Source organism: Mus musculus, chromosome 11 (genome assembly GCF_000001635.26).
Source record: "Mus musculus strain C57BL/6J chromosome 11, GRCm38.p6 C57BL/6J".
NCBI classification, from domain to species: Eukaryota; Metazoa; Chordata; class Mammalia; order Rodentia; family Muridae; genus Mus; species Mus musculus.
In genome coordinates, this window is record NC_000077.6 from 107,422,011 (window position 1) to 107,448,274 (window position 26,264).

Below are 26,264 nucleotides of genomic sequence, written 5' to 3' on the forward strand. Positions count from 1 at the left end.
AGGGAAAGAGACCTGTGTGCTGTGCTGGGCAGTGGTGGTACACGCCTTTGATCCCAGCACTTGGGAGGCAGAGACAGGTGAATTTCTGAGCCTGGTCTACAGAGTGCTTTCCAGGACAGCCAGGGTTATACAGAGAAACCCTGTCTCGAAAAACCAGAGGGAGAGAGAGAGAGAGAGAGAGAGAGAGAGAGAGAGAGAGAGAGAGAGAGAACGAGCTATGTAATGACACCTGAAATAAACACAGTCGTTAGCAAGGAAGCCAGAAACTGAATACCAAGGAAGAAAAGTTTGTCATGGTGGTGATACTTAGGACACCATCCTCATTGACACAGGTGTGAGGCTGCATCTGCATGCTTGCAATTCTATGGTATGCAGTGCTGAGGGTCCAGGGGACAGGGAAGGAAGCATCCATTTCTGGGGGCTGAGATGCAGCTCAGCAGCAGACTGCCTGCTTAGCATGCCCCACACCCTGGGTTGGACACTCATGTTTTACAAATTACCCTGTAACTAAACAGAAGCACGTGAGGTCTATTTTAAGAGGATTCTTTCCTTATTCTCGGCCTGCTGCTCCGTGCCCGAGTCTTCATTAGTATCTCTCGCCAAAACCACAATTTGAAAACTGCAAGCTCACTGCTGCAAACTTACTGGATGATCAAGGAATATTTTCTAGAGCCAAATCACCATGCAAGCTAGGACCCTGTCAAAAATAAGGGTCAGCAGAGGCTGATGGGATAGAAAAGAATGGGGGAGGGTGGTACAGGGAGGACACAGATAGAAAAGCTGGAGATATGATTCCACAGAACCCTGACAGAAATCTCCATGGAGCCAGACATGGTGGCACACACCTGTGAAGCAACTGAAAGGTTAAGATGGGAGACTCAGTTGAAGATCAGCCTTGGTTACAGAGGGTTCAAGTCCACCCTGAGCCATAAGAGACCTCAAAAACGTACAACCCTCCCCAGCCCCACACAAAACCAACCCAACAAAACATCATTAAAGGGATAGTTTAGCATAAAACAGAAATAAATAATGAACTTCTTCCAACAGTAAGTCTTGTCTCACAACGCACTAGACAGAGTTAATGATCCAGAAAAAAAAGTCACCACTGAAGAAGTCTTGCAGACTGAAGTCTTTTATAAGCTTGACTGCTGTGCCTCTGAAGGGTGGCTCTCCTTTGGATGAAGAGCAGAAGGCCAGTGAGAGGGCTCTGGGGGTAAAGGCACTTGCTACCAAGCCCAAGGGACTGAGTTTGATCCTGGGGCCCCAAATGCTGGAAGATAACTGACCCCTGAAAATTGTCCTCTGGTCGTCACGTTAGAACTTGTGCGTGTGCACGCACACAGACATACATACTGTGTATGCACACACAGGCGCACATACACACATGCATACATGCACACACATGTGTGTACACACACACACAACAAAAAATGTAAATTTAAAAACGACTTGTTGAGGGCTAAGGACAGAGCTCAGTGGGTAGAGTGCATGAAGCTGGAATTCCTGCCCCACACCCCTCCCCCAGCACCAAATAAGCCAGACCGTATGGTAAGGACTGGAGTTCAAAGTCATCCTTGACTATGTAAAGTTAGACCCAAGCCTGGGCTACAAGAGCTATCGTCACAAAGCACCAAACCAACAACTGACAATCAGTCTCTGTACTTAAGGTTTTTTGACAATGATACTGATTGATGAACAAACATTTATTCATCAAACCCAAGAAAATGACAAAGAAAAAGGGGCTGGAGAGATGGCTCAGCAGTTAAGAGCATTGACTGCTCGTCCAGAGGTCCTGAGTTCAATTCCCAGCAACCACTTGGTAGCTCACAACCATCTGTAATGAGATCTGGCACCCTCTCCTGGCGTGTCTGAAGACAGCTACAGTGTACTCACATATAATAATAAATAAATCATATATATATATATATATATATATATACACACATATACATATGTATATATATATAGTTAAAAAATCAGCTATGATCCATTCCGAGACTGTGTAAGACATGGTCTCACTAGCTGTAAGCACTGCATATCCCTGGATCCTCTAACACAGACGGACACACTCTAAAGGGAATGCTGACTCTCCCAGACACTGTGTCACAGGGAGGGAAACTATCCAAAGCCTGGATGAACAAGTGTCACATCAGACGCCCAAGCATCCGTCAGGCGCTCTTGATTACGAAGACGGGTGAATTGATTTCCTCCCGCCCGCCTTGCTCACACGAAGGAAGGGATCAATCCTCCCTCCCCCGTCTTCAAGACAAGCCTTTGATTCCGCCATTAACATTTTCCACAAAGCCTCAATCAAATCAGATTATATATTTGCCTGGAATTTTGCTGCCGAGTGTTAAATATGATTTATTTTTAGCTGTGTGGGTGATGGGAGTTGTGTTAACAGGCCCCGGTGAGAATAATCAGTTGGCAGCCAAGCCTGAGGTGCAGCCTGTATTCGCATGGAAGGAAGACTGGGGAAGATGGCAGACAGCTTCACACCCCCTTGGAAAGAGGAATACTAAAGAAGTGTGTGGCTGCACAGCAGAGAAATAAAGCAAACAGTCTCAAAAAGCTGGACCTCGAGGATTTATATCAATCAGCAAGCCCGAGTCCAGGGCAAGCCATGTTGTCTCTTTTGGGGTAAGGGATGGGATGACATCCCCAAATACACAGGATTCAAGGCCCTTCCTTCGGTTTGCTACAAGCTTGGAACTCATAACAAGTGGCAAAAAATAAATTTAGAATAGAAAGAATGTGAGGAGAGGCATAGGTGGTATACAGTAGGTATATATACACTCAGTAGGTTTAGAGCGAGAACTGGCTAGTCAGTAGACTGCTTACCTAATACGCGTAGTGCCCTGGATTCCAGCCCCAGCATGAGTCACCTGGCAAAACAAATGTAGCTGCTAACACTAACACCTGTAACCCCAGCAAGGTGGAAGCAGGAAAAGTACAAGTTCAAAGTTATCCTCCGCTACACAGGCAGTTTGAGGGCCACTCTGGGATGCACGAGACACATCTCAGAAATATTTTTAAGAGAGAGAAATGGTTGGGGAGGTAAAGAGACTCACCACTGAGCCCGATGACCGGAACCCACATGGCGGGAGAGAACTGACTCATGGAAGTTGTCTGACCTCTGACCTCCGCACAGGAGCTGAGGCTCCAGAGTGGAGAAGAGGAGAACTCAATTCACTATCAGGGAATTCATCTCAACACCGATTTATTAAGAAATATGTGCCACTTCTGTGCAAATTAGGTAGGTCTGTTTGTTTTATGACAGGGTCCCAAGTAGCCTAGGCTAATCTCATACTCGCTATGTTATAGTTTGGGGTTAAATTCTTGACCACCCTGTGTCCACTTCCCAAATGTTGAGGTTACAGGCCCGCATCACCACGCCTGAATCAAATTAAGTTTTAGGAAAGCATTGTCCTATGTAGAAACGGACTTCTTTTCCCTATGCAAATAGGATATATATTCAAATGCTCTTGTCACCCCAATGTGCAATTTTCATAAAGGTGGATGAGATTTCTGGTAGTTTATGTAGGCATCATTTAGCTATATGGAGTGCAACTTGTAGTCTAAAGCTTCCAATGTAGACAGGACAGCCTCAGACTCACAGGGATCCCCCCTGCCTCTGCCTCCAAACTGCTGGGATTAAAGAAAGGCGTAGTGATCCACTTGTTCTTGTGACATGTGTCAACCATGACACAACCCTGGGAAGACGGACTCAACGAGGCACTATCTGCAATGGGTTGGCCTGTGGACGAACCTATGGGAGAGAATGTCCAGGTGCAGGCGGGACCGTTCCCAAGAGGATAGGAGTGGGAGCCGGGGTGGGGGTGGGAAAATGGAATTGAGCACCAGCAAGGCAGCGAGCACTTCTCTCTGCTCTCAGCTGGGGATGTGCTAGGAGCCGTTCTTTTTGTAGCTCCTGCCCTGACTTCTCCACAATAGTGAGCTGTAATCTGTATTTATAAAAACACATCCTTTCTCCTCTAAATTGCTTTCTGTCCAGGTAGTTCATCACAACAGAAATAAAACTAGAAGAGCCACCTTATGGGAGGCAATCAGACAGACAGAGAGCTCACAGGGCTACAAAGAATCCACTCAAAGCTCTTCTATGTGATATTCAAACCCAAAGGAGGACCAGGATACCCCAGAGGAGCGCAGCGTCTGCCCACATGGCTACCCCGTCCTAGCTGAATGTCAGGGAATCTGAGCCCCTGTTTTGAAAGAGCCAAAGAAACTCTCTTCCTTCTTTTAGCAACTGTCATTGTCCCTGTCCATCAAACCATTGAATGGTAAACCCACGCAGACATGCCTGGGTGCTCACACACTCTCACTCAAACACAGGTAAACCTGGTGGGTTAGAGGTATTAGCAGTCACAGTTCACCTTTCTATAGGAAACCTAAGTCCTGTGACCTCTGGGTCACCTCCCCAGGATCAAGGTCACACCTGGAGATACTGAGGGAGGGGATGTTCTTAATCTAAGGGATCAAATCTACAGATTCAGCCAATGGGGGGGGGGGGCAGGGAGATGGCTTAGCTGATAAACCAGACACTCCAAGTAAAAGGCGAAAGAGGGGTTGGAGAGATGGCTCAGCAGTTAAGAGCACTGACCGTTCTTGTGAAAGCCCTGAGTTCAAATCCCACAGCCACATGGTGACTCACAACCATCTGTAATGACATCTGACTCCCTCTACTGGTGTGTCTGAAGACAGCTACAGTGGACTTACATATAAATAATAAAGAAATCTTAAAAAAAAAAAGGCCAGAAGAGGCAGTGCACCAAGGATCCTAGCACCTCAGCTGCTAGATGGGAGAGGAAAATAGGAGACCCACCCGGAAGCTCATGTTGGCCTGGAGTGTGCAAAGTTGCATTAACAAACAAGATATCTCAACAAGGCAGGAGAGAGCACTGTCAGAGATTGACTGCTCTTCCAAAGGTCTTGAGTTCAAATCCCAACAACCACATGGTGGCTAACAACCACCTGTTGAGTCTGAGAGAGCTACAGTGTACTTATTTATAAACACAATAAATCTTTGGGCCTGATTGAGCAGAGGTTTTAAAAATTCAATTCCCAACAACCACATGAAGGCTCACAATCATATACATAAAATTAAATAAGTAAATAAATTTTTTAAAAAAGGCAGGAGAGAACCCACTCACTCTCCACTCCTGAGCTGCCGCTGACCTCAGAGTACTGTGTACTGTGGCACACACACAAAACTTAATAATAATAAATAGTGTTGAGGCTAAAGAAATGAGGCAGCAGGAAAAATGGTCTTCATATAAGCAGGACCAGAATTAGGATGTAACACATCTGCCTGAACAGATTTAAGGAGCAGCGCTCACAGGTCTGGACAGCTTAGTGATTAAGAGTGCTGACTGCTCTTACTGAGGACCTGGGTTTGGTTCCCAGCACCTAAAAAAGGCGGCTCACAACAACCTGTAATTCCAGTTCCAGAGGATCTAATGCCCTCCAGCCTCTACGGGCATCAGCACATAACTCATGCAGGTACACACACACACACACACAAATAATAATCAGGGCGCTGGAGAGGTGACTCAGCATTTGATGCTTTTGCAGAGGACCTGGGTTCAGTTCCCAGCGTCTACATGTTGGCTCACAATGTATCTGTATGTAACTCAAGGTCCTGAAGATCCAGTCTACTCTGGCCTCTGCAGGCACTAGGTATACAAACACAAACACTCTCCCTCTCTCTCTCTCTCTCTCTCTCTCTCACACACACACACACACACTCACTCTCTCTCTCTCTCACAGAGAAAAAATTTTTAATTAAATTTTTAAATTTTGGGGGGTGGGTATGGGGGACTTTTGGTATAGCATTGGAAATGTAAATGAGCTAAATACCTAATAAAAAATGGAAAAAAAAGAAAAAAAAAGGAAAAAATTTTTTAAATTTTTATTCAAAACAAACAAACAAAAAAAACCACTCAGTCTGCCTCCATCGTCCTCCAATGCTATCTATGCAGTGGCAATTACACAATGCCCAAGTACATGACCCGTTCGTTCTTGCTGGGACAAGCTTGGGACGTGGTATTTGGTTTTCTCTCTGCCGATCCCTTTATACTTTGGTAGTGGATGTTGGCACACGCTTTCCTCAGATGACTTGGTTGAAGCCTTCCTGGTGACACTCAGGATTGAGTCATACTTCCTGCAAGTTACACCAGCTCACCTTGCCTGAGTTCTGCGGGTTCACAGATCCTTGGCTCGTCTCACACTGTGAGTCTTAACCTGAGGTCATTTCCTGTTGGCCTTGCGTATCACCTACTTGTACAATTGGACTCTAGCTATTATTTCTGGAAGACTTCTAATTTGTCTTGGCCCGATCAGACTCTACACCCATTAAGGAACGATCTGTTGGCTCACTCATCGCTGTATTCCCAGAACCTGATCAATATTCATGAGGTGGATGGATATTCCATTTCAAGGCACAGCAAAATTAAGGTAACATCCCTAATACCATAAGGTGGGGCTTTATGTATTTCCTATAAAGCAATTTAAGGAACAGCCATTGTCTGGGCAGGCGTATCCAACTGGTGGTACAACCTGGCTTTTTCCCAAAAACCACATAGGGGAGAAAAAAGAGACTGGCATTATCTGGGCATAGTGGAACATGATTTTAACCCAAGCACTGGGGAGGCAGGCGCAGGTGGATCTCTGAGAGTTGAGGCCAGCCTGGTCTACATTGTAAGTTCCAGGACAGCCAGATCGACATAGTGAGTGAGACCTTGTCTTTGGTTTTGTGAGACAGGGTCCCTCTGTACAGCCCTGGCTGTCCTGGAACTCACTTTGTAGACCAGGCTGGCCTTGAACTCAGAAATTCACCTGCCTCTGCCTCCCAAGTGCTGGGATCAAAGGCGTGCGCCACCACGCCCGTTGAGACCTTGTCTTAAAAAGGAAAATTACCATCCTCTCTCCCTGAGTTCCTGGCATTAGGGCAGCCTCCTGTCCATGGAGGGAAGAATCAGAGACATGGGGGTGAGAAAACAAACAGAACTTGCTCTACTTGGTCTCTTCTCCTGGGACCCTTCAAGAAGGAGGCTTGCTCTCAGTGTACCAGGGTAGGAAGAAGACAAACCAGGATGTACAGATGTCTCCTCAAGTGTTAACTTCCCTCAGGAGGGCCAGTAGGACCCTCTTGAGTCCCCAGAATAGATTTGCATCCAATATCTCCCCATTAACACTGTAGATGGTGTGTTAGTCATGGCTGGTGAAGGCCTTAGCCGCTTCAAAATGAATTAGGAACCATATCAAGCATTTGATTCTCCTGCTGTATATGGAAGGATAAGGAAAGGACTGCTGATTGGATCTGAGAAAATGCTGGAAATAAGCCTGGGTGCCAGAAGACTAAGTGCTTCTCTGATGAGGTATACTTAAAGCCAGCAAATAAGACACAAATTTGAGTGGAGAGAGATGTCTAAGTAGTTAAAAGCACTGGCTGCTCTTACAGAAGTCCAGAGTTCAAGTCCCTCTTATGATCTCCTAAGGCACCAGGCAGGCAGATAGTAGACATGTAGAAGATATGTACACATGTAGTACACATAGTACACGTCTGACCACCACATGTATTGTAAGAGTCAATTCTTCCTGCACACACAGACACACACAGAGACAGACAGACAGGTAGGCAGGCAGGCAGATGTAAAATTGAAAACTGGAGTGCCTGGTTTCTATGCACCCTTGAGGATCTGGCCGTGTGTATTGATACTTTTGCTTAAGGCTATATTCAGTCCTGATACCAGGTGGGAGACTCAGCGCTGCTTTGAATCTTCAAATCACCATAAAGCATGACAGAAAAAGACTCACTAAGCACACCTTTAATCCCAGCACTTGGGAGGCAGAGGCAGGCAGATCTCTTGAGTTCAAGGCCAGCCTGGTCTACGGAGTTCCAAGACAGCCAGGGCTACACACACCCATACAAAAAAGTCTCAAAACAGCAACAAAGGCTCTTGCTAATCATTGACTGAGTAAGGAAACACATTCCCCTGCATGAAATGTTCTCTTCCTTTTAGCTCTGATCTGAAACACATTACTATTTTGGTCACCTCCAGAGAATCAAAGGCAGCCTAGAGTCAGAAGCACAGAACTGGAAGCCAAGGGTTTTCCATCTCTGTGTGTCAGATTGCCGGGTGTGAGTGGTTCCAGACCGAAAGGTTTTATTTGTTTCAGTGATTTGATAGAGGGTTTATTTTAGTGAGGGGGGGAAGACAGCATCCCTCCCTTAGGACTTTCCAGATACAAGATTTAAAGCCTAGAGTTCAAAGAATGCCAAGCAGCATTCTAGCGACTAGCTGGCACCCCTGTCTGTGGTGCAAACTTCACTTAAAGCAAAGACAGGAGGAGCCATGTGATTGCCACAGCCCTTTGAGATGATGGTTGCGGAAGAAGAAACATGCAGGCCAGGATGTGCACATCTGTGCTGCCCCATCCCAGAAACAGGGAACCCCTAGGTCCTGTGCCAGGAAGATGGACTGATGGTGCTCAGGGAGGGGCTGCTCCTCTGCCCCATCAACTGTGTTCCCATTACCATCAGTTTCCCCAACTTCTTTGCTTTTGCTACCCCCACCCATAAGCATGCTTTTACAGTGGAGGACAGCTGTAGTTTCTGTCAATTCCAGTCCTGTGAAGCATTTTATTTAATTTTTTAAGCTTTATTTATCTATTGTATGAGTACACTGTCGCTGTCTTCAGACACACCAGAAGAGGGCATCGGACCCCATTACAGATGGTTGTGAGCCACCATGTGGTTGCTGGGAATTGAACTCAGGACCTCTAGGAAGAGCAGTCAGTGCTCTTAACCACTGAGCCATCTCTCGAGTCCAACTTATTCATTCCTATTTTATGTGCTTTGGTGTTTTGCCTGCATGTCTGTCTGTCTGTCTGTCTGTCTATGTGAGGGTGTTGGATCCCCTAGAACATAAATTACAGACAGCTTTGAGCTGCCATGTGAATGCTGGGAATTGAACTCCGGTCCTCTCAGAAAGCAGCCAGTGCTCTTTATTGCTGAGCCATCTCTCCAGCCCCTAAATTTTTCTCTCCCTAAGGACAGAGTCTCATGTGTTCCAGGTTGGCCTCAAAGTCACTATTAGCCAAGGCTAGCCTCAAACGCCTGCCCTTCTCCAGTTTTGAGGCTATGGGCATATATCAATATGTTGGTTAGTTTTGGTTTGGGTTTTTTTCTGGCACAGGCCAGGGTCGTCTGAGAAGAAGAAATTTCAATTGAAAAAAATGTCTCCATCAAATTGGCCTGTAGACAGGTCTGTGGGGGCGTTTTCTGGATTAATGTTTAATGTGGAAGGGGCCAATGCACTGTCGGTATTGCCACCCATGGGCGAGTGATCCTGGGTTGTATAAGAAGCAGGCTGAGCAAGCCATGACTAACAAAGGCAGTAAGCAGCAGCCTTGCTCCATGGCCTCTGCTCCAGTCCCTGGCCCCAGTTCCTCCTACCTTGAGTTCCTGCCCTGACTTCCCTTCAAGATGGACAAGTAGGCACGCACCTTAATCCCAGCACTCAGGAGACAGAGGCAAGCAGATCTCTGAGAGTTCAAGGCCAGCCTCAGGTACAGACCCTGTCTTTAAAAACAAACAAACTTTAAAAAGCAAACTGGGGTGACCAACATGCCCGATGGCTGCAGTGCTGAAATCAACCCCAGGCGTTGTGCTGAAAGGCAGGTTTTCTCCCAGCTGTCAGACATCCCCAGCCCTCTGGCCTCTCTGGCAACCTTGCTTAACAGTGGCTGGTTACTGTGTAATGCAGGAGACCTCTGAGAACAACCCAAGGCACTGGCAGCATCCAGTCTCTCAGTCTCTGTCCAGGGCACTCCTCCACATCAGGGCTTTATCAAGCAAAATTCCCAAGATAGCCCTTTCCTTGGTTGTTGCTTTTTTCCCTCCCTTTTCTGCCTCTTCCCCAAGGCAGCATGGCTTCTTAAACGATAGGGAAAATCTGCTTACCTACCCCAAAGAATAAAAACTGCAATTCTCCCAAGATAGGAACTTTTTGCATAAAACAGTGAAACTCGATTTCCCTGCATCACAATTTTTAGGTCAGCCCTTACTCAGCAGACTTAGAATTTTCTGCTTAGATACAAAAATGTCTTCCCCCATGACAGGCAGAGCAATGCCACTGTGAACAGGCAGGCAGACAAGGGAGAAATCGAGTCTTCAGTAGAAACAGGCATTGAGGGATTCATGCAGTTGACGAGGCAAATCAATCTACCTCAGATAATCAAGGCAGTACTAATCTATCACCTGATCATTATCTGGTAATAAGGGAAGTCTTGTCTCTGGGAGCCACAAGACCCAAATCATCAACTGAGAAGACTCATATTGCACATACACTACTCATACTCATGCTCCCCATACGCTGCTTCGGGCAATCGGAGCTCCCTTGTCTAAGGAAGACGTGTTGGTGGTTTTTTTTACTGCAGAGGTGTGTTATCACTTGAGGGTGATGGGGGGGGGGGTGAGATGGCTTAAGTGAGAAAATGCTTGCCTTGCAAACATAAGGACCTGAGTTTGGTACCCCCACCCCCAACCCCACCCCCAAAAAAGCTGGACATGATGGCTTGTGCTTATTACCCCAGGGCTGAGGAAGCAGATACAAGTGGATCCGAGGGGCTTGCTGGACAGACAGCCTAGTTAGTGTAAATAGTGAGCACAAGGTCCCAGTCAGCAAGTCTGTCTCAGAAACGAGGCTGGGGCAGCAGAGAGGGCTCAACAGTTAAGAGCACCTGCTGCTCTTTCAAAGGACCTGGATGTGATTCTCAGGACCAATAAGGTGGCTTGCAATATGCCAACGGCCCCTCCCTGTATCCAGGGAAACCTGACTCTTTCTTCTGGCCTCTGTGGACACTGCACACATGCAAGGCACACACACACACACACACACACACACACACACACACTAAATATGCAAAGAAGGCTTCTGAGGGTCTCTATGTAAGCACAAAGAAACACACACACTCGCACACAAACACAAAAAGATGTGCTATAATCAGAATCATTGACTAAGAAGGAACTTTTAAAAGTATACATCAAATACACTGGCATTGGGCCACTGGTGGTGGGCATTGATTAGCGGCAAAGCACATGGACCTGCAACTCTCAGTTCTTTCCCTAGCATGAGAAGAAGCAAGGGGGTGGGGGATGGAGGGGACAGTAAATGTTCAAATACAAAACAAATCCACAGCAGAGGGAATCCAGAAATTCATGGAGCTGGGAAAAGTAGCTCCGGGGCACAGTCCTGAGCCAGCACTTGCAAGGCCCTGGATTCCTTCTTCTGCATCAAGGCAGAGTGGAGCAGATGTTTGTCCAGGGCTATAAACACCACACATTTGCCACACAGAGGGCTTTGAGAGACTCAGGAAGGAGTCATGCTCAGGGAAGGCGTGTTGTCCTGTGTTGTCCTGGCTTTCTTTGCACTGTCCTCAAGAGCCAGGCAGGTTCCGGAGAGGTGACAAGGATGTCCTTTCTAGGGTATAGAGTGCTGTCAGTCAATCTCCAATGGGGGTGATGCAGGTGCCTAGTTGAACCCAGAACTGATACAGGATAAACTGAATGTCTCAGGACGCATCAGCATCCTTCTACCTGGAACCAGGACAGCAAGATGGCCTCTGGGCCCAGCTGCTCAAAACTACTTTGTTTCCCCTAGATTTATGTATACTTCCGTAAAAGCATTATATATCGTTATACAAAAAGCAAATTATGCAAAACCTCATAAAATGGAATTCTATGCCAAGTCATCTGTTGCTAGAGTAAAATGGCAGAGCCTGAGAAACTTATAAAGGCCGCAAGTTGATTCGGTGCATGTTCCAGAAGCTAGAAAGTCCGAGAACATGGTACCTGATTCTGCTTATCTGCCAGGAATCGGAGAATTGGCAATCCTCCTGCCTCAGCCTCGGTGCTAAAATTACAGATGCAAGCCATCACACCCAGCTCACTTAATCCTAGTTACCTTCAAAACAGCATTAATGCCAGGCGTGGTGGCGCACGCCTTTAATCCCAGCACTTGGGAGGCAGAGGCAGGCGGATTTCTGAGTTTGAGGCCAGCCTGGTCTAGAAAGTGAGTTCCAGGACAGCCAGGGCTATACAGAGAAACCCTGTCTCCAAAAACCAAAAAAAAAAAAAAAAAAAGCTTTAAAAAGATTAAGTTGCCCAAAGAATCCAGCAGAGTGAGCAGCAGAGGTCCTGAATTCAAATTCCCAGAAACCACATGAGGGCTCATAACCATCAGTACAGCTACAGTGTACTCATATGTATAAAAAAATAAGTATAAATATTTAAAAACAAACAAACAAACAAACAAAAAAACCGTGTAGTGCCAAGAATTCCAATGCACCCTTCCAGCATGCAGAGGTACATGCAAACAAAAGCATATATATATATATACACACATATATACATATATATATATATATATATATATGTAAATAATCTTGAAAAAAAATTATAAGGTGAAGGGCTAGAGGGATGGCTTTGAGAGCTAAGAGCACTTACTGCTCTTCTAGGGGATCCAGGTTCAGTTCTCAGTAGTTATATGGCAGCTCACAGCCATCTGCAGCTCAGTTCCACTCCATCTTTGGAGGTGGACATCAGGGCTCACAGGCATACGTGCAGGCAACACACACACACACACACACACACAAGTAAATAAATCTTTTTAAAAACAGGTGAAGAGAGAGTGAGAAGACTGGATTTCAGCCTTTGTCCTTCCCCCATGCCCACTTCATTTACACTCATGTATACACACACACACACACACACACACACACACACACACACACACCCCTTTAGTTCCAGCACTCCGGAGGCAGAGGCAATTGGATCTCTGAGTTTGAGGCCACCCTGTTCTACAGAGCAAGTTTCAGGTCAGCCTGGGCTTCACAGAGAAACCTTGTCTCAGCATGTAAAAACAGAATATTCGAAGTGCATTTTCCAGCATATGACAAACATCCTCTCTTCAAATTTGTTTTCCAGGTAAATCAGGTGTGATGGTTTGTATATGCTTGGCCCAGGGACTGGCACTATTAAAGGGTGTGGCCCTGTTGGAATAGGTGTGTCACTGCGGCTGTGGGCTTTAAGACCCTCATTGTAACTGCTTGGAAGTCAGTATTCTGCTAGCAGCCTTCAGATGAAGATGTAGAACTCTCAGCTCCTCCTGTACCATGCCTGCCTGGATGCTGCCATGCTCCTGCTTCGATAATAATGGACTGAACCTCTGAACCTGTAAGCCAGCCCCAGTTACATACAAGTTGTCCTTATAAGACTTGCCTTGGTCACGGTGTCTGTTCACAGCAGTAAACCCTAACTAAGACATAGGGTTTGCTTGTTCGTTTAAATCAATACTTTCGTTCTGAAAGACGTGCCTATTGCTGCGTATTTATTGTGTCTAGCTTTATCACTCTTGACCAAATCCTTCCAGAAGAGAGTACAGCATGATCCTCAGAAAATACATTGGAGCTCCAGACACCCTGAGTCAGAAGGAGTTTCTGGGTTCAAGAAGACAGAACAATTTAGATCTCATTTATTAAGGACGCTGTGGAACCATTACATAAGCAGCCGTGTGATTGTAATAGCCGACGTTTCATTAGCTCTGATTGTTTTTTGAGAGAAGCAAACAATAAAATACAGAGATATTAAAAGTTAACTGTGTCGTGCGTTGGTAACTGTAATTGGTTTTGACTTGGGCAGAAGCACTAAGTACCAGGAAAGAAGACAAGAGTCTGGGACTAGCCAGACTTTTAAAGGTCACACAAAAGAACTTTTGACATGCACTGTAAGATGCTGTGCTGGAGCAGTGGGGTCTGAAAGTCTGGTTTACATTAAGATGGGACAGAATGAAAACAGGCCAAGAGAGCAGGAAGGGAGGGGGCCCCACCCACCTGCCTACCAGGAGCTACTCTTTGTCTTCTTAGTTGACCTTGGCCTGGCCTTGGCTTATGGAGTTTTCTCCATAAGATTCCCTCTCATGAACAGCAATAGATTTGCCCCACCCAGAGAACATCTCCATCTCCTCCAGGTTCTGGGCATTCTATACTGAACCCATCCTCTGCCACGCCTACCCTGTGCTAGCACAGAATGAGATCACTAAACACATCCGGGTTACACATCACTGGGATTCATCTTGGCATCATCCACCACGTAGGTACCAAGGAAGGGATGCATCCCCACCCCTCCAGCCTGGGTTGCTGTTCTGCTGCATTGTAATATCCTCGCCTCCGGCCCTATAGAAGTTGGAAGGTGGCTGACAGGATGTTGATTTAATTAGCACGTAGGTTCATCTCCCCCAGCTTCCCTTGTTCAAAACTCCAGTGGATGCCTGAAAGGGCTGTAAGTGCCCAGTCCTCTATATCTAGTCTATATATTTCTTATATTTTGAGACCATTATTGAGAAAAATGAAGAGTTCCTTGAACACTGGGCTGCAATCTGATCACTGGGGAGCTACTAAGTGACTGACAGGCAAGCAGCATAAACAATAAGAATGACTACCTCGTACACAAGGATGGATATCACACATCCCAAGAAGAGAATGAGAGGTCATGAGATTTCATCGTTCTAAGAATAATAGCAGTTTAACACTTATGAACTGTTTATTTCTAGACCTTTCCATATAATATTTTCAGACTATGTTCAGCCTCAAGGAGATAAAGTCACACAGACAGCAAAACTTTGATTAAGACGGAATGCTGTACGGTTAGCAAAGCTCTCCACTGGATCAGCCAGCCAAAAACATGGTTATGCTACATGCTAATATCTATACATTTAAGGGGATATTGATCGCATACTGGAGTCTCCAGTGACTTGCCTTTTGCTTGTTTAACATAATACTTGCTAACAGCAACATACCAGAAGCCTAAAATGCAAATTTCAGATGCAAATACCACATCCTTTTAGTAATGACTTTCTTCCCCATCCAGACACAAAAAAACAAACAGAATCCTCAAGTTTCCCCAAATGTAATTTTCATACATTGCCCACAGCAGCATAAATATTATAATCACTAAAGGAACCATGTTCGTACATTCCACTCCTAGGCATATGCCATAGAGAGCGACTCTCACACACAAGAAGCCAGAGACAATCGGAATGTGTTCCTGACAACCGGGCTCCTGACAGCAACTTCTGTGAATCACTCAAGGCATAGAGAACAAAGAGGTATATAAGGCAGATTCCTATGAAGGGTGTTAAAGAACAAAAAAAAAAAAAAAAAAGATAAAAGATAAAAGATTTGTGATCATTTGTATCAATCACTAGATACCATGCTCTGTGACAGGCTAAGGAGCAGGTTCAGTTGGTAGTGGGCTTACCATGTGAGTACGAAATGTGTACTCAGAATCTGACCTGGAGGCTGAAGAGCTGGCTTAATTGTTATGAGCCTATACTGCTCTTCCAGAGGACCTGAGTTCAGTTTCCCAGCATCCATGTGGGCAGCTCCCAACTCCAGCTTTAGGGGATTCGAAGTCCTTCTTCAGTCCTCACCTTGCATTGGTGTTCAAGTACAAACGCACATGCACATAAATAAAAACCTTCAACAGATAGTCTAGCACCCAACACACACTCACACCACACACACCATACACACACACACACACACACCACACACTCACCCACACATACATATACACTTTCAACTCTTTTTTTTTTAAATGTAAGCCAATTAAAAGCCAGACAAAGGATTAGAAGTTTCCTCAAAAATGATTTAAAAAAAAATGCCAATAGGCATGAGAAAAGATGTCCAACATTGTAAGTCATTAGGGAAATGCAAATCCAAACCACTTCACACCCTCCAGGGTGGTTAGAAGAAAAAAGAAAACGAGGAGCGTTGGCAAATTGGAGTCCTCGCACTCTGCCAGAGGGAAGGTACAGTGGGAAACAGTTGGCAGCTCTTCAACCCACTTCAACATAGGAATTTCACATGACCCTGCAGCAACCCCACCCTGGGGAATAGCGCTAAAAGAATTGAAAACAAATGTTGTCAGGACAGCCAGGACTACACAGAGAAAAACTGTCTCAAAACAAACAAACAAACAACAGAGAGAACTAAATGAAAACAAAACAACACAAAACAAAAATAATAATAATGTCTGGTTGGATGTTCTTACCACCAGGGGTCATTACCATGGAAGAACCCAGGAGTCCATCAACTGGTAGGCACAATGCCAATACAATAAAAATAAAACAAATTTTTAAAAAAGCTACAAAGAGGCATGGAGAAGTGTTTCGTGCTGCAATGTTGACTCTGACGATCAAAATGCTAAACAAAAACAGATGGAATAGTTTGGCTCCTTACTGCTGTGATAAAACACTGGCCAAAAGCAACTCGGGGAGGAAAGGGTTAATTTGGCTTAGAAGTTATTCTCCATCATCTTGGAAGCCAAGGCAGGAACTCAAGACAGGAGCTTACATCAGGAAAGAGAGAGGAACTCTGCTTACTAGCTTGCTGCCCAGGGCTTGCCCATGAACCTTCTTTTATACCCATCTGACTAGGGAATGGTACCACCCACAGTGGGCTGGGCCTTCCCACAGCCATCATCAATCTAGAAAATATCCCACAGGCCAGTTTGATAGAGGTAATTTCTCAACTGACAGCTATGCCAAAAGCCAAACACAAAAGGCCACATATTTATTGTATGATTATAAAGTAGACTTGAGGTTGCCTGAGGCTGGGGAGTGACTACCAATCGGCACAGGGGTTTATTTTGGAAACTTAACTGTTTCCTAGTCAACTGAGGGTGGCACAACCTTGGGAGTACACAAAAACTTCTAATCCTTGTAATCGGCTAAAGAGTGAAACTTCAAAAACAAAACAAAAACAAAAAAGAAGGTGTTGAGCATCATGCCCCACACCTTTAATCCCTGCACTCGAGTGGATCACCACTGGGGCTACTGAGTAAAAAGTCACCTCCAAAATAAACAAGTAAAATTCAAGCTGGGCAAGATAGCTCATGCCCAGAATCATGGTGCTGGGGAGACAGCAGCAATAGAATCAAGCAATTCTGGAGCTACATACTGAGTTTCATGGCAGCCAGGCAAAGGAAGGGAGGCAGGAGAAGAGTGGAGGGCAGAAGGGGGCAGGGAGAGAGAGGAGAGGGAAGGAAGGAAGAGAGGGATAGAGGGAGGGAGAGAAGGAAGGAAAGAAGAAAGAGAGAGAGGGAGGGAAGGAAGGAAGAGAGGGATGGAGGGTGAGATAAAAGGAAGGAAAGAGAGGGGGAGAGGAAGAGAGGGGAAAAAAAGAAAGTGAAATCCTCTGTGGTATGAAAATTATAGCTCAGGGAAACAACACACAGCCACAAGCAGATGGGGGCCTGGGATGCGGATAAGCTAAAGGAGGTAGCTCCCTGATCTTGGGCCTCTCCACTCCTGAAACTGGGCAGGAGGACTCTTGGGGTGGACTGCTCATGTCTGTTCCCCGTTCAAGGTGAACAGAAACCCAAATCCAATATGTAAAGAAACCCAAATAATATATGTCCCTGCCCCTAGCACTGTGAACCAGAAGATCCAGAAAACAACCTTATCTAAGCAACCACCTAGGACAAAGCTCTGTAGAAGCTAGGGGGTGGGGGGGTGAGGTGGTGGGGGTGGGGGGCGGGATTCAGGAGGTAGAAATAAGGTAGCGATGGACTGAGAGTGTGGCTCAGGCGTTACAAGGTTGCTAAGAATGAGTGTGAGGCTGGGTTTCAACCCAGCACCCCAGGGAGGGGCAAGGCCATAGCAGCCATCACAATCTTCCAGAGTTCTTACGTAAACCCTGAGTGGTCTCTGACCCCAGAGAGTCCAGCACTGTCACTCAGCAAAGGTCTCGGGGAGTCCAGTTCCAGTAACCACTTGCAAAGGTTCAAAAATATTGGAAACAGGTTTCATCTAATAGTTACTATTTCTGAGATAGGATCTCTGGTAGTCCAGGCTGTCCCTGTATTCTCCGTGTAACTGCGGAGGAGGTTAAACTCCTGATTCTCTTGAATTCTAGAACTTCAGGTGTATGCCACTGTGCCCAGTTGCCTGTGGTGCTGGGGACTGAACCCAGGGCTGTGGGCACACTAGGCACGCCATGTTCCTAGCCCTCACTGCTCTTTTATAAGATCTTTTTAAGGATTATGGGTATGTGGGACTATATAACATGCTTAGTGATTTGGGTTTTTGAGACAAGGTTTCACTCTGTAGACTAGGCTGGCCTCAAACTCAGAGATCCACCTGCCTCTGCCTCTTGAAGACTGGGATTAAAAGTGTGTGCCACCACATTCAGCTGCTGGGTTAGCTGTAAAGGAATTTTTTTCTCACTTTATTATTAATTGTTGTTATTTTATCATTATTATTATTATTATTGCAGGTGTGTTATTATTATTATTATTATTATTATTATTATTATTACAGAGGTGTATGATGTGTGAGTGAAAATTGAGTCTCTCCTTCCAACATGTAAGTTCTGGGGATAGAACCAAGGTTGTCAGCTGCTGAACCACCTTTTTGGCTCTAATTTATATAAATATAAAGATTTATTTACTTATTATACATAAGTACACTGTAGCTGTCTTCATACACACCAGAAGAGAGCATGAGATCTCATTACAAATGGTTGTGAGCCACCATGTGGTTGCTGGGATTTGAACTCAGGACCTCTGGAAGAGCAGTCAGTGCTCTTAACTGCTGAGCCATCTCTCCAGCCCCTAAATCATATATTTTTAAAGCCTTGACTTAAGCGATCTCTTAAGTGGTCATAGCTTCTCATCTAGATTCCATTGCATCTGAATATTCATGTAATTACATACCAAAAGTACCTTTCTGCAAGATACAACCTAGATAGAGACACTTTCCAAAAACAAAGTTTCCCTCGGGATTTAAAATAGCTGGAAGGTAGGTAATCTAAAATTGGATCTAAGCTTCCTCTCTTACCAGAGAATGGCAAACGAAGGCAGTATTGACTCCCAACTAAGGTCAAAAATTTTGATTTTCATAATTTCTGGGCTATCTGCTCCAGATATATGTCATTCCAGTAAGCACTTCAGAATCTTTATTTCTACAGTAACCCTAGTCACTAAGTAATAAGCCCATGTTCACTTCCCTTTGGCTGTGGGAAACACAGATGGTTCTGGAGGAAGGAAGTGACCTGACCTTTGACCCCCTCAGCCTCCCTGACACTGAGGACGTGACTATCCTCGGAACATCAATTAGCTACACATGCAAATGAAGATGACAGGCAGCACCCTCAAAGGAGAACCCTAGGGAAGAAATGGGACACTTGGTTGAGAATGGGAAGTCCCAGTTCATTACTGCAAAAAGGTCAAGGCCAGAACTCAAAGCAACTAGTCACATCCACAGTCAAGAACAGAGAGGATGGGGCTGGTGAGATGGCTCAGTGGGTAAGAGCACCCGACTGCTCTTCTGAAGGTCCAGAGTTCAAATCCCAGCAACCACATGGTGGCTCACAACCATCCGTAACAAGATCTGACTCCCTCTTCTGGTGTGTCTGAAGACAGCTACAGTGTACTTACATATAATAATAAATAAAAATTAAAAAAAAAAAGAAAAAACCAACCAACCAAATATATATTAAAAAAAAAAAAAAAAAAAAAACAGAGAGGATGGATTGGACGGATGGATGGATGGATGGATGGATGGCACACACAAACTGCTCAGCTCACTTTCTTCCCTTAAAAAAAAAATAAGATTTATTGCTGGGTAGTGGCGGTGTTGCCTTTAATACCAGCAGAGGCAGGGGTATAGCTGTAAGTTCAAGAACAGCCTAGCCTACAGAGCTAGTTCCAGAACAGCCAAGCTACACAGAGAAACCCTATCTCAAAAAAAAGATATAAAAATAAAAAAGATGTATTTGTTTTTATTTATGTGTGTTTGTATGTATATGTATATACATACATACACACACACACATATATATGTTTTCTTTTTGAGACAGGGTCTCTCTATGTGGCCTTGACTGTCCTGGAACTCATTTATGTAGACCAGGCTGGCCTCAAATATCTGCCTGTCTCTGCCACCACACCAGGTTCTATTTTTATCTTTTAGTTATTTATATTTGTGTGTGTTTGTGTGTGGGTTGATACACTTGAGTGCAAGTGCCCACAAAAGCCAGAAAAGGGATGCTGGCCCTCCCTAGTGCTTGAGTCACAGTTAGAAGCCACCCTACCTAGGTCCTCTGCAGTGCATACACTTAACTGGGCCATATTCCCTGCCCTGCTGTCCTTTTTGACACAGTCCAGGACGCAAACCTAGGAAAATGTGCCGCTCCCTTTTAGGCTGTGTCTTCCCACATTAATTGACACAATTACAGCAACCTACCACAGACAGGCCCATAACCCAACCGGATCCAACTCCTCACTGAGACCCTTCCTAGGGGACTTCAGACTGCACCAAGATGACCAGTCAAAAGCCCAATACAACTGTACTTGGTACTTTTCTGTGGCTGTGATCAAACATCAGAAAGAAGGGTTGATTTGGCTGGGCTCATTGGTCCAGAGCAATAAGAGTCCATCTTCATCATGGATGGGAAGTGCAGCAGGAGGCCTCTGGAACAGCTGAGAACTCGCATATCAAACCACGGGGGAAGCAGAGAGCAAACTGGGAATGATGGCGTATGATTTGAAACCGCAACACCCACCCCGTGACATATGTCCTTCAGCAAGGCCACACCTCCTAACTGTCCCATCAGGACCCCTACTTGGGGACCACATCTTCCAACGTCTGGGCCTACATCTCACTGAAACCATGATTAACAATGACGAACACCATGAATTGGGCGTGTTAGAGTGGACAGTGGCTGTTGGGCCTCCTGTGTTTTCCCTTTGCAAAACCGAAAGCAAAGTAAATGTCCACATATCCAAATGTATCATTGTAATTAAATGTTTGTACACTTGGAAATAAGTTGGCTTCAAATCTTGCTCAACTTTCTCCTCTGCATGCTAAATCATAATCGTCTCTAAACTGTCTCGCAAAAAAATATCTAGTTAAGAAACTCATTTCAAAAATTAAAACTAATGAGGAGGGAGGGATGATGCAGGCTTAAGCTTATTAATGTAATTGATGGTTCCGTCTATAGCCAGTCCTCAATGGTTTCTGCAACAACAGCGAGCGGTAATGACTGATATTTTAGGACTGAGGTTTCTGTAAAGTCAGTGGACTGAAGAAAGGCAGATGTTCTTGCTCCTCACCTCCACCAACAGAAGAGTGGGAAATGTAACCAACCAGTCAGGGAGGCAAAAAGCAGAAATGGTTGGATGCATTAGAAATCAATGCCATCTTTCATGCATCACATGAAAGTTTTGGAGTCCCGGGGTTATGGCTGGTGTTGTGTGGGTGTTTACAGCCAATAGTTCTCTGTCATACATGTGACAGGGGACCCTTGGCTTTGCTGGGATATCCCTTAGCTTTCTCACTGTTGTGATAAAATAGCTGACATAAAGGACTTACAGTTTCAGGGGTTCTTGCACGGTCTGTTGGCCCCCAGGCCTTCCATTTCAGGGGTTTTTTGCATGGTTTGCTGGCTCCCGGAACTATGGTTTCAGGGTTTTTTTGTTTGTTTTTTTTTGCACAGTTTGCTGGCCCCTGGACCTATGGGTTCAGGGGTTCTTGCACCGTTTGCTGACCCCCAGACGGTGAGAATAGGAGATGGAGGAGGTTAACCGCCTCCTGCTAGTCAGAAATCAGGATGAGAAAAGGAGGCTAGGGACCAGGTATGACCTTCAAAGACCCATCCCCCAGTGACTTACTTCCTCCAGCAAGGCCCTACCTAAATAAAGTTTCCAGAACGTTTTAAAAGAGGAGATGAAGAACATTCTGTTTTGCAAGCATAGCAAAGCCCATGTGTAGATGGCTGCGTCTTCAGGTGCGGTTAGTGTGGTGATGCCTCTCTGAGAGTAATGCTGAGGCAGAGCATAGCACAAGCTAATCTTCCACCAGCTGTTGTCAGTCTATGAATCACAAATGAACTTAACTTTTTTTTTAAAGCTTGGATGTGGCGGGGGGGGGGGGGGGGTAAGAGGCTGAAGGTGTCACTCATAGACAGAAGGCTTGCCTGGTGTATACATGAAGCCCTGGGTTCCATTTCCAGCACCACATAAAATAAACCTGGTATGGTGGCTCACACCTGTAAGCTGAGCACCCGGGAGGCAGAGGCAGGAAGATGATTCCAGATGTGTGTGTCCAGTTTGAGGACAGACAGCATGAGCTACCGGAGACCAAGCCTCAGAAAAAGGAAATTAGTAAAAGGGATCATATAGACCGGCATGTAAAAATAAATCTGAAATTCAAGTGTCAAACCAATGTCACCTTTCTTTCAGGTATAGTCTGTGTCTGTTCCATGCCACAAAGTTGACTGTAGAAAACCAGCTACTTCATAGCCTACAAGTCTACTATGATTCTAGACCTTTACAGGAAAAGCTGGCTGATTTCTGTCAGAGTGTCGTGTTCAAGATATTTCTTCTTGTTATTATTCTTTCTCTTTTAAAGATTTATTTATTTTTATTACTATGAGTACACTGAAGCTGTCTTCAGACACACACTACAAGAGGGCATCCGATCCCATTACAGATGGTTGTGAGCCACTAATGTGGCTGCTGGGAATTGAACTCAGGATCTCTGGAAAAGCAAGCAATTAGTGCTCTTAACCGCTGAGCCATAACGCGAGCCCTTGTTCTTATTCCTGACTTTTTGTAAGTTGTTTGGTTTGTTTTTGAGAAAGTGGCTCACTCTGTTGCGAGGATGGCCTAGAACTTACGATGTAGCCCAGACAGACCTTGAACTCAACACTACTCTTCTCCCTTAGCCTATAGGCCTAGAAAGACAAAGAATCTCTCTTTCTCCATCTACAACTGAGCTATGACCACAGACCCATCTTTAAAAAAAAAAAATGAAGATAAGAGTATTACTATGTAGATTAGGCTAGTCTCAAACTAATCACCAGGTCTTTGCCTCTGAGTGTCAGGATTTTAGCCACGTGCCACCACACATTCAATATTTTTTTTTACACAAGATATTATTTTTAAAAACGTTTTTTTGACAGGGTCTCACTATGTTGCCCTGGATAGTATGGAACTCAACATATAGACTAGACTGGCATCAGACTTACAGTAATTCTCCTGCCTCTGCCTACCTGGTACTGAGATTAAAGGCATGCATCATCATGAAAGTTTGAAGGTGCCACCGATGAATGGTATCTTCCTCTATTGGTTATCTTGAGACAGGGCTGCTCACTAAACCCACACCTCACTATTTAGGCTAGGCTGACTGGCCAGCAAGCTCTCACGCTCCTCTTGCCTCCAGTCCCCGACCCCAATGCTAGGCTTACAGGTATGCGTGGCCATGCCTGCCTGGCTTTCTCCATAGTTGAGGAGGGAATTGAACTCAATCTTGCACAGCAAGCTCTCTTACTCCTTTACCTACTGAGCCATTTCCCTGGCCCCTTCAATCATTTTTGAAGAGTGATTATCCAGAAGGACCAGAGGAACTGGGAGGGAGAGGAGACTGTTTCGTACGTTGTCTCTGTCTCCTGTCTCCTGCTGTGAATCAGATGTTAAGCTCTCAACTACTGCCCAAGTGCCATGCCTGCCTGGCTGCTGCCACACTCCCAACCATGACAGCCGTGGCCTCATCCTCTGGACATGTGACCCCCTACAAGTTCTCCCTTTCTTTTATAAAGTCCCTTTGGTCATGGTGTCTCCTTACAGCAATAGAAAAGTAACCAAGGCAGTCATTCTCACCTAAGTAGTGAGTCCTAGGCCAGCCTGAGCTACATAAGACCCTATCTAAAGGAGGAAAGGGGGTGGGGTGGGGGCTGGAGAATTGGCTCAATGGGTAAGAACACTTGTTCTTGCAGAGGACCTGGCTGGATTCCCAGAACCCAGATGGTGGCTCACAACCATCTGTATGTATCTCCTGTCCCAGGGAATCCAGTGACCTCTTCTGACCTCCGTGAGCACCAGGCATGCATGTAGTGCACACATATACATGCAAACAAAACACTCGTATAAAAAATAATAAAATTAGTAAATCTAAAACGGATCTGTAAAGGAAAGAGAAAAGGAGGCTATGGCTCTGTGGTATGTACCTGTTCATATGTCCAGGCCCAGGAAGTGGGGGGGGGGGGCCGCAAATGATTGTAATTGGCAAGTGAATTTATAATGAACAATGTCTACCATATTCAGTAAGAACCAAAGGCCGAGCAATGGTGGTGCATGCCTTTAATCCCAGCACTCGGGAGGCAGAGGCAGGCAGATTTCTGAGTTCGAGGCCAGCCTGGTCTACAAAGTGAGTTCCAGGACAGCCAGGGTTATGCACAGAAAGCCTGTGTCAAAAAAGATAGGAAGGAAGAAAGGAAGGAAGGAAGGAAGGAAGGAAGGAAGGAAGGAAGGAAAAAGAACCAAAGAACTTACAGAGAATTAGTGTGTATGTATATAATACTAATATGTGTATATTATTATATACATACATACATATACGTATATATAACTTGTATTTTACTGTATGGTTGTGATATATTGTGTGTATATATACATGTATATTATATGTGTGATGTGTGTGTGTGTATATATATATATATAGAGAGAGAGAGAGAGAGAGAGAGAGGCATGCTAAAAGAGATCTTCTCTGTAAATATAGGATACATCAGCTATAACAAGAATCCCATTAGGACCAGCAAGGTTATTTTTAGGAGGAGGACTCTGGTTACACAAAATAAGGAAAGGGCACCTCCTGCTAAATAAAGCAAGTTGAACTCTTTCCTCACATAACTGCCGGAAATAGGCATAGCACAGCTTAAAGAAGAGGAAAAGTCTATAACTAAAAATAGAAAGGGGGAAAGACTACTACCCACAAGGAAAACAGACTAAACTCAGCACGTGCACACGGGGACACACAGGCAGGCATGGGCACGAACACACTAACAGGCACTAGAGCAGGCACACATGCAGCTACAGAGTACCTGCCTGGCGTGCAGGTTCTGGGTTGTGTGATGCTCTTCCATGGAACTCCTTGGCCAAGGAGTTTAACGAGCTACTTCACAAGGCCCAGCCACCTGTTACATTGTTATTTTGGCCCATCTATTTTCAAAGGCAACCTTGACACCAAAGCCAGAGACACACCACCATAGCAACAGAAGCAGCAGGGTGCTGGAGGATGAATTTTAAAGGAGTGACTTATAGCCCCTGCAGGGCTAGAAATAAACAAATCCTTAGTGTCCATTTCTGTGACACACATTACCACCCGGCACACTAGGACTCAGGTCTCCCACCCGCCACTTGGACATCGGACGCTCCAAGATGTCAACCGTTACACCACAGGATCCCCCAGGAGAAATTTTAACTAATATATTTGTGTGTGTACACGAGTATAATATGTGTGGTATATGTTTGTGTGTACATATGCACATGTGTGTCGGTGTGTGTGTGTATGTGTGTTGGTAAGCCAGAAGTTGACACCAGATGTTTTTCTTGCTTACTTTTTGCAGCTGTTTCTCACTGAGCCGGAGCTCACAGGGTTAGCCATTCTAGCTGCCAGGAAGTCCCGAGGATCCTGACTCCACCTACTCAGTGCTAGCTAGCGCTGCTATCAAACTTAGGGACCACACCCTGTACCCCAAGTCAGGCCCAACCAGCCATCTAAAGAGCCAAAGAAACATGAAAAGCAGCAAAAGGGGGTGGGTGGGTGGGTATCCTATGTGCTTGAGTTAGAAATAGGCTGGCTTTTTTCATTGGCTAACATGGATTAGTGGCAGAAACTGATGTGGGGTGCGGGCTGTAATGTCCAAGTTCAGTTCCAGAATACTGGGATGACAAGTGAGGGCTGCCAGGGCTGAAGAAATGGCAGGGGTTCGGTGCCCAGCACCCACATGATGGCTCACAATCCATAACTTCAGTTACAGAAAATCTGATGCTCTCTTTTGACTTCTGACAGTGCCAGGCACAGGGTATCATACACGCAGGCAACACACTCATAGACATAAAATAAAATGGGTAGGGGGGAGAGCCACACCAGAATTTTACTTGAGTGTTAGGGATGCAAACTCAAGTCCTTGTGGTTTTACGGCAAGCTCCTTTACCTGAGCCATCTTCTAAAACAAGACAGTTTCCAAGGTGAGTCATATACTCCAAAGAGGAAACAGAGTCTAGTAAGGCATTTAAAAGCGGGAGACTGGCATTTCACACACAGCTCAGCGCAAGCCCTGCCGTCGTCACTGGCTGTCCCCCACTGTAACGATGGCTTTCCTCCCTTACGTTTGATCAA

The 26,264-nt window shown here is 45.3% G+C and overlaps 1 protein-coding gene and 1 long non-coding RNA gene across 4 annotated transcripts in view; one reads left to right on the forward strand and one right to left on the reverse strand.

Moving 5' to 3' along the window:
* Positions 1 to 26,264, reverse strand: part of Pitpnc1 (phosphatidylinositol transfer protein, cytoplasmic 1) — a 262,829-nt gene that overhangs the window by 214,119 nt on the left and 22,446 nt on the right. The window lies entirely within an intron of this gene.
* Gm11714 (predicted gene 11714) lies at positions 6,240 to 13,679 on the forward strand. The gene is made up of 2 exons (NR_168694.1): positions 6,240 to 6,474; positions 13,010 to 13,679. It is a non-coding gene; the product is annotated as a predicted gene 11714 (long non-coding RNA).